The sequence below is a fragment of the Vombatus ursinus genome, unplaced genomic scaffold (genome assembly GCF_900497805.2).
Source record: "Vombatus ursinus unplaced genomic scaffold, bare-nosed wombat genome assembly UNPS02014820.1, whole genome shotgun sequence".
NCBI classification, from domain to species: domain Eukaryota; kingdom Metazoa; phylum Chordata; class Mammalia; order Diprotodontia; family Vombatidae; genus Vombatus; species Vombatus ursinus.
In genome coordinates, this window is record NW_020954598.1 from 220,592 (window position 1) to 226,672 (window position 6,081).

The 6,081-nt window shown below is 44.9% G+C and overlaps 1 protein-coding gene across 1 annotated transcript in view; it reads right to left on the bottom strand.

Annotated features, from left to right (window-relative positions):
• LOC114024242 (acyl-CoA dehydrogenase family member 9, mitochondrial-like) overlaps window positions 1-6,081 on the bottom strand; it is a 52,441-nt gene that overhangs the window by 12,219 nt on the left and 34,141 nt on the right. The gene's annotated exons all lie outside the window — the stretch shown is intronic.

Consider the following 6,081-nt stretch of genomic DNA (forward strand, 5'->3'; position numbering starts at 1 on the left):
AAAAGGAAGGAAGAAGAGAAGAAAGAAAGGAGAGAATGAAGGAAGGAGGAAAAGAAGAAAGGAAGGAAGGAGAGAAGGAAAGAGAGAAGAAAGGAAAGGAGAGAAAGAAGGAGGAAAGAAGGAAAAACAGAAGGAAAGAGGGAGGGAAGAAGGGAAAGAAGAAAAAAGGAGAAAAGTAAGGAGGGAGGAAAGGAAGGAAGGAAAAGTCAGAAATTCTCTTTTATTAGAAAGTGGGGGTCAGGGGCAGCTAGGTGGCGCAGTGATAGAGTACTGGCCCTGAAGTCAGGAGGACCTGAGTTCAAATCCGGCCTCAGACCAAACACTTGACACTTACTAGCTGTGTGACCCTGGGCAAGTCACTTAACCCCAATTACCTAAAAAAAAAAAAAACAAACGAAAGTGGGGGTCAGCTTGGTGGTACAGTGGATAGAGCCCTGACCTTGGAGTCAGGAGGACCTGAGTTCAGATCTGACCTCAGACACTTGACACTTACTAGCTGTGTGACCCTGGGCAAGTCACTTAATCCCAATTGCCTCACCAAAAAGCAAAAAAAAAAAAAAAAAAAAGTGGGAAGATGCTTTCCTCCCTCCCTGACCTGTACTTTGGGAAGATTATTCTGGCAATTTACCTGCATGATGAATTGGAAAAAGGGGAAACATTAGAAACAGGTGATGAGGGCCTATAGAAGCATGGAGAGTATATGAATGTGTCTTTCATTTTGTGCCCAGCATGTAGGAGGCATCTAATAAATGCTCGATGAATTGAAATTGAAATGTGCCATCTGCCCAGGAAGCCTTTCCTGATTCTTCCTCACTCTTCAATTTTCATGCATATGTCAAATCTCCCAAAGAGAATGTAAGTTCTCAAAGGCACAGGCTGGAATTTGTTAATTTGTTTTCATTTTGACTTTGTATCCCCTCTACCTTGTAGTGGAGAGAGTACTGGGTCTGGAATCCAAAAGACCTACATTGGAGTCACATCTCCAATGCCTTCTGTCTTTGTGATGCTGGGCACCTCCTTAGTGTCTCTGTGTCTCAGACTCTTCACCTATAAATGACGGAGGTTGGACTTCATGGCTTCTAAAGCCCCTTCCAACTCCAAAGGTATCATCTTATGAGCTGTGATTCAGTAATATAGTCAGACTATAGTTGGGTTGCTGATTTGGAAACCCAAAGTAGTGGAAAAAGTATTGAATCCATAGTCAGAAGACCTCATCTTCCCCCCTGACTCCAGCTATGGGACCTTTTCCCTCATGATGGGGTCTCCTTTATAAAACAACAAGGTTGAATTCCATTTTCTAGTGGCTTTCCTGCCTTTAGCATCCTATGATTCTCATTCTCCCTATCACCAATTTTCTAGTCACTTCCCCTCCTAATGCCTCAGTTTCTCCCTTTGTAAAATGAGGCAGTCTGTGATCTCTAAGGTCCTTTCAATATTAAGTCTCCATATCCTGTCAATGGAATTGAATGAATCAAACTGAAGTAAAATTATTATATTGAAATTAATTGAATAGGATTCTTGAATTGGACTCCGAGGAAGCTGGATGCCCCTTGGGTGTCTCCGACTCAACACATCCAAAATGGAACTTATCATCTTCTCCTCTAAGCCTACCCCTCCTCCGGACTTCTGTTTGTTTGGTAAGGATACCACCATCCTCCCAGTTCCCCAGATTCCTAACCTCAAAGTCATCTTCTCCATCCTCCCCTCCCCATAGCCTATCATTTGCTAAGTGTTGTCCCTTCTACCCCCACAGATTCATGCCATTTGAACCCTTTTCTCCATTCATACAATCTCCATGCTTCTGCAGGCCCTCATCACCTGTTTCTAATGTTTCCCTTTTTTCTAATTCATCATGCAGTTAAGTTGCCAGAATAATCTTCCCAAGGTACAGGTCACCCCATATTTCTCCCCTGCTCACTAATTTCCAGGGTGTTCCCATTCCTGTAGGAACAAATGAAAACTCCTGATCCTGGAAGTTAAGAGCTACAATCTGGCTATCACCTACATTTCCAGCATTATTTCACATTATTCTTCATGAATTCTACCTTCCAGACAAACTAGGTGAAATCACCGTTCCCTGAACTCAATTACCTATCTCACAAAAGCCATCTCATATACCTGGGGTCCACTCTCCCCACTCTAAGTCTTTCCCCACTCCAATCCATCCTCCAAGCAGCTACCGAAGAGATTTTCCTAAAGCATAGATCTGACCCCATCATTCCCCTGTTCCATAGACTCTAGTAGCTAACTTCTTCTTGTTAAATCATTTTCAGTCATGTCTGACTCTCTGTGACCCCATTTGGGGTTTTTATGACAGAGATACTAGAGTAATTGGCCATTTCCTTCTCCAGATCATTTTACAGATGAGGAAACTGAGGCAAACAGGGTTAAGTGACTTGCCTAGGGTCACACAGCTACTAAGTGTCTAAAGTCAGATTTGAACTCAGGAAGAGGAGTCTTCCTACTTCCAACCAGGCACTCTATCCACTGCTCCACCTAGCTGCCCTGTAGTAGCTGCCAATTACATCAAAAATCAAATATAAACACCACAACCTAGCTCAAACATACATTTCCCTTCTTATTATACATTGCTTCCCGTTATGCAGCCAAACTGGTCTTTCTCTTCCCTCCGCACAAATGTTCCACCTCACATGTCTCTGCCTTTGCAGAGGCTGTCCTGCTTCGCCTGCAATAAATTCCCTCCTCAACCTCTTGAAGCCCAAATTTTCTTCAAGGATTAGTTCACGCATCATTTTCTGCTTGACACCTTTCCTGATTCCCACCCCCATCCCCCAAGCTGCTGGTGCTTCCTCACCACGAAAAAATTGCTCCTTACTTATTTTTGTGAATAGATTTCACATATGTGTGTTATTTAAAATATATGTTTCATATGTTTCATGTGTATTTCATATACTTATGTTTCATATATGTATGTGCGTATGTGTGTGTGTGTGTATATACATATACATATATATATGCGTGTTGTCTCCCCCTATAGGGTATAGAGGGAGCTCCTCACCAGCAAAGACTCATTTCTATATTTATATCCCCAGCACTGAGCACAGGGCCTGGGACTGAGGAGGAAATAAACGCTTCTGGATTGATTGATTGTTCTCTGCCTCTCAGCATCTTTATCTTCCTACTAGGCTCCGCTCGTTTCCTTCTCGAAGACTTCTCTGACCTCCCCTATTGTCAGTGTTTTCCCTTTCCTCGGTTTTCACTGTACTGTGCCCATTTCTGCTCATGTTGTATCCCTCCCCCCAAAGTCTGCTTTGTTGTGTCTCTGGATCTCCAGTGCACATGAGGTGGGCCTGGTCAATGTTTGTTGTGGTTGTTCAACTACGTCCCAGGGTATGGAAAGACCTGGTCATTGTGGTTGTTAAATCATGATTGGTGATCTTTGAAGAACATGTGGAATGGGAGATGTGTTGCAGAACTGGAGAAGGGGGAAAATTTACCAGCTTTTTTTAAAATTTAAAAATAAGGGAGGGGCAGCTAGGTGGCACAGTGGATAGAACACCAGGCCTGGAGTCAGGAGGACCTGAGTTCAAATCCGGCCTCAGACACATGACATGCACTAGCTGTGTGACCCTGGGCAAGTCACTTAACCCCATTGCCTAGCCAAAAAAAAGAAATGAGGGAGGTGACTGACTGCTGGCTGGAGCCCATCCTGAGAAGGGCAGCCCAGGGTGGTGGATAGGCTTGAAAGTGTGCCCTGCCTGGGTCAGATGGATCAAATGGGGATGGCTAGCCTTGAGAAGAAAAGGCTCTGAGGTAGGCATGATGGGTATTGTTGTTGACATTTTACAGGTGAGGAATCTGAGGTTCAGAGAGGTGAAGGAATTTGTTGTTGGTTGCACAGCTTGATAGCATCAAGAATTTAAACCCCCACCTCTCCTGATGCCATTATTCCGTGATGTCTCTGTACCCGTGCAGGTCGGACAAGGTGGCGTGTGGTTTCCCTTTCAATAGTTACGTTCTGCGAGGCCTACAGCTCAGCTCGAGGGTGACTGATCATTGGAATGCAGGGGGTTGAGAGTGGGAGGGTCCCAGGAGCACAGCTTGTGTCCCTGCCCAGGGACATAATGGGAATAGGGCTCCTTTGCATTCTGGGGAACTTCTGTCCAGGCGCCCACCAACCTCATTCCAAGCCTTTTTTCCTCTACCCAGGGCCCGTGCATCTCTGGGAAAGCTTGAAGGGAAGTGGCTGGCATCTGAATGCTTTTTTTCTGATTGTGTCTGACCTCCCACGGCACGTGGTTTGCAGTTACCGCGTGATATTGCATATTGTAGTTCTCTTTGCTTGTGTCTTAGCCCCCTGATAGACTGTGAGATTCCTAAGCTAAACTATGTAATTCAACTCACTCCTAGTACCAGATTCTGTTGGTTCTCAATATCTGTTTGTTGCTTTGTGTTGCCTTGCATTGCAACTGAATTGTGTTGTATTGTGTTGTGTTGCTTCCCTGGACAGTGGGGGAGACAGGTAGGAAGCAAGTTCAGCTCTTCAGGTAACCAGCTGGTCTGCCTAGAGGGGGGTGGAACCTGGGGGTAGAACTAAAGGGAATGGAAAGAGAGACTGAAGGAAATCTAGGAGACCGTGGGCCCTGAGTCCCATCCTTTGGTGTCATCACCCCTGAAGCCCTGAAATCAATGAAGAATTGTTGGCGCTCACGCCCACTGAACAGATCATGAAACTAAGGCTTAGTGACTTGCTCCTCAGCAAAGCAACCTGACCTGGTTAAGAAAGCTTTTGAGGAACTCCTCCTCCTGAGCCTATATTTATTTCCTAGGTTTCTTGGCCACCGATGCAGTCTTTGTCCACTCACACGTCCTCAATCCTCAAAGCATTTACCATTAGACAGGCAGGCTTTTCTCCACCTTGCTGTACCCCCAGCCCTGCAAGCAGACATACACACACACACACACACACACACACCCGTACTCACTTCATATGCACACACACACACACACACACACACACACACACACACACACACACACTGTCTCTCTTCCCTGGCTCCAGCCTGGCTGGCTTCTTCCTTCTCTCCTTCCCTTCCTTCCACCCTTCCTCCTCCCCATCTTGAAAGGCAGCTGAAAAGTAGGAGAAATGACCTTGGACTTGGCCTCAGGAGACCTAAAGCATCCATTGCTGCCTATGTGACCACTGGCAAATTGCCTCAACTCTCTGCACATCAGTTTCCTCATATGTAAAATGGGGAATAGGAATGCTCATACTATCGCTCTCACAGATTTGTGCCCAGTGCCCATCACATAGTAGGCAGCTAGTTAGAGCAGTGGATAAGGTACTTGAATTTAGGAAGACCTGAGTTCACATTTGGCCACAGACACTTGCTAGCTGTGTGACCCTGGGCAAGTCATTTAACCTCTGCTTGCCTCAGTTTCCTCAACTATAAAATGAGTACATACTAACAGCACCTACCTCCCAGGGTCATTTTGAGGATCAAATAAGATATTTGTAAAGTGCTTAGCACAGTGCCTGGCATATAGCAGATATTTAATAAATGCTTGTTTCCTTCCCTTTCCCTTATTAGCCACAACTTTACAAAGCATTTTCTTTACAACAAATCAATCAATAAGCATTTATGAAGGGCCTACTACTGCTGGCTAGCATTTATATAGCACTATAAGGTTTGGCTTTGCATAAATTTTTTCATTCGATCATTTTTTTTAAGGCAATTGGGGTTAAGTGACTTGCCCAGGGTCACACAGCTAGTAAGTGTCACGTGTTTGGTCTGAGACTGAATTTGAACTCAGGTCCTCCTGACTCCAGGAGTACTCTATCCACTGTGCCACCTAGATGCCCCTTCATTTGGTCTTAACAATCCTGTGAGTTGGTGATTGATCTCTCCCTCTCTCCCTCTCTCTCCCTCTCTCCCTCTCTCCCTCTCTCTCCCTCTTTCCCTCCCTCTCTCTCTCTCCAAAGAAAGAACTATGGAGTTTGAATGCAGATCAAAGCATACTATTTGCTATTTATTTTTCTTCTGTTGGGTTTTGCTTTTTCTTTCTGGTGGTTCCTCCTATTGGTTCTAATTGTTCCTTACAACATCACTAATGTGAAAA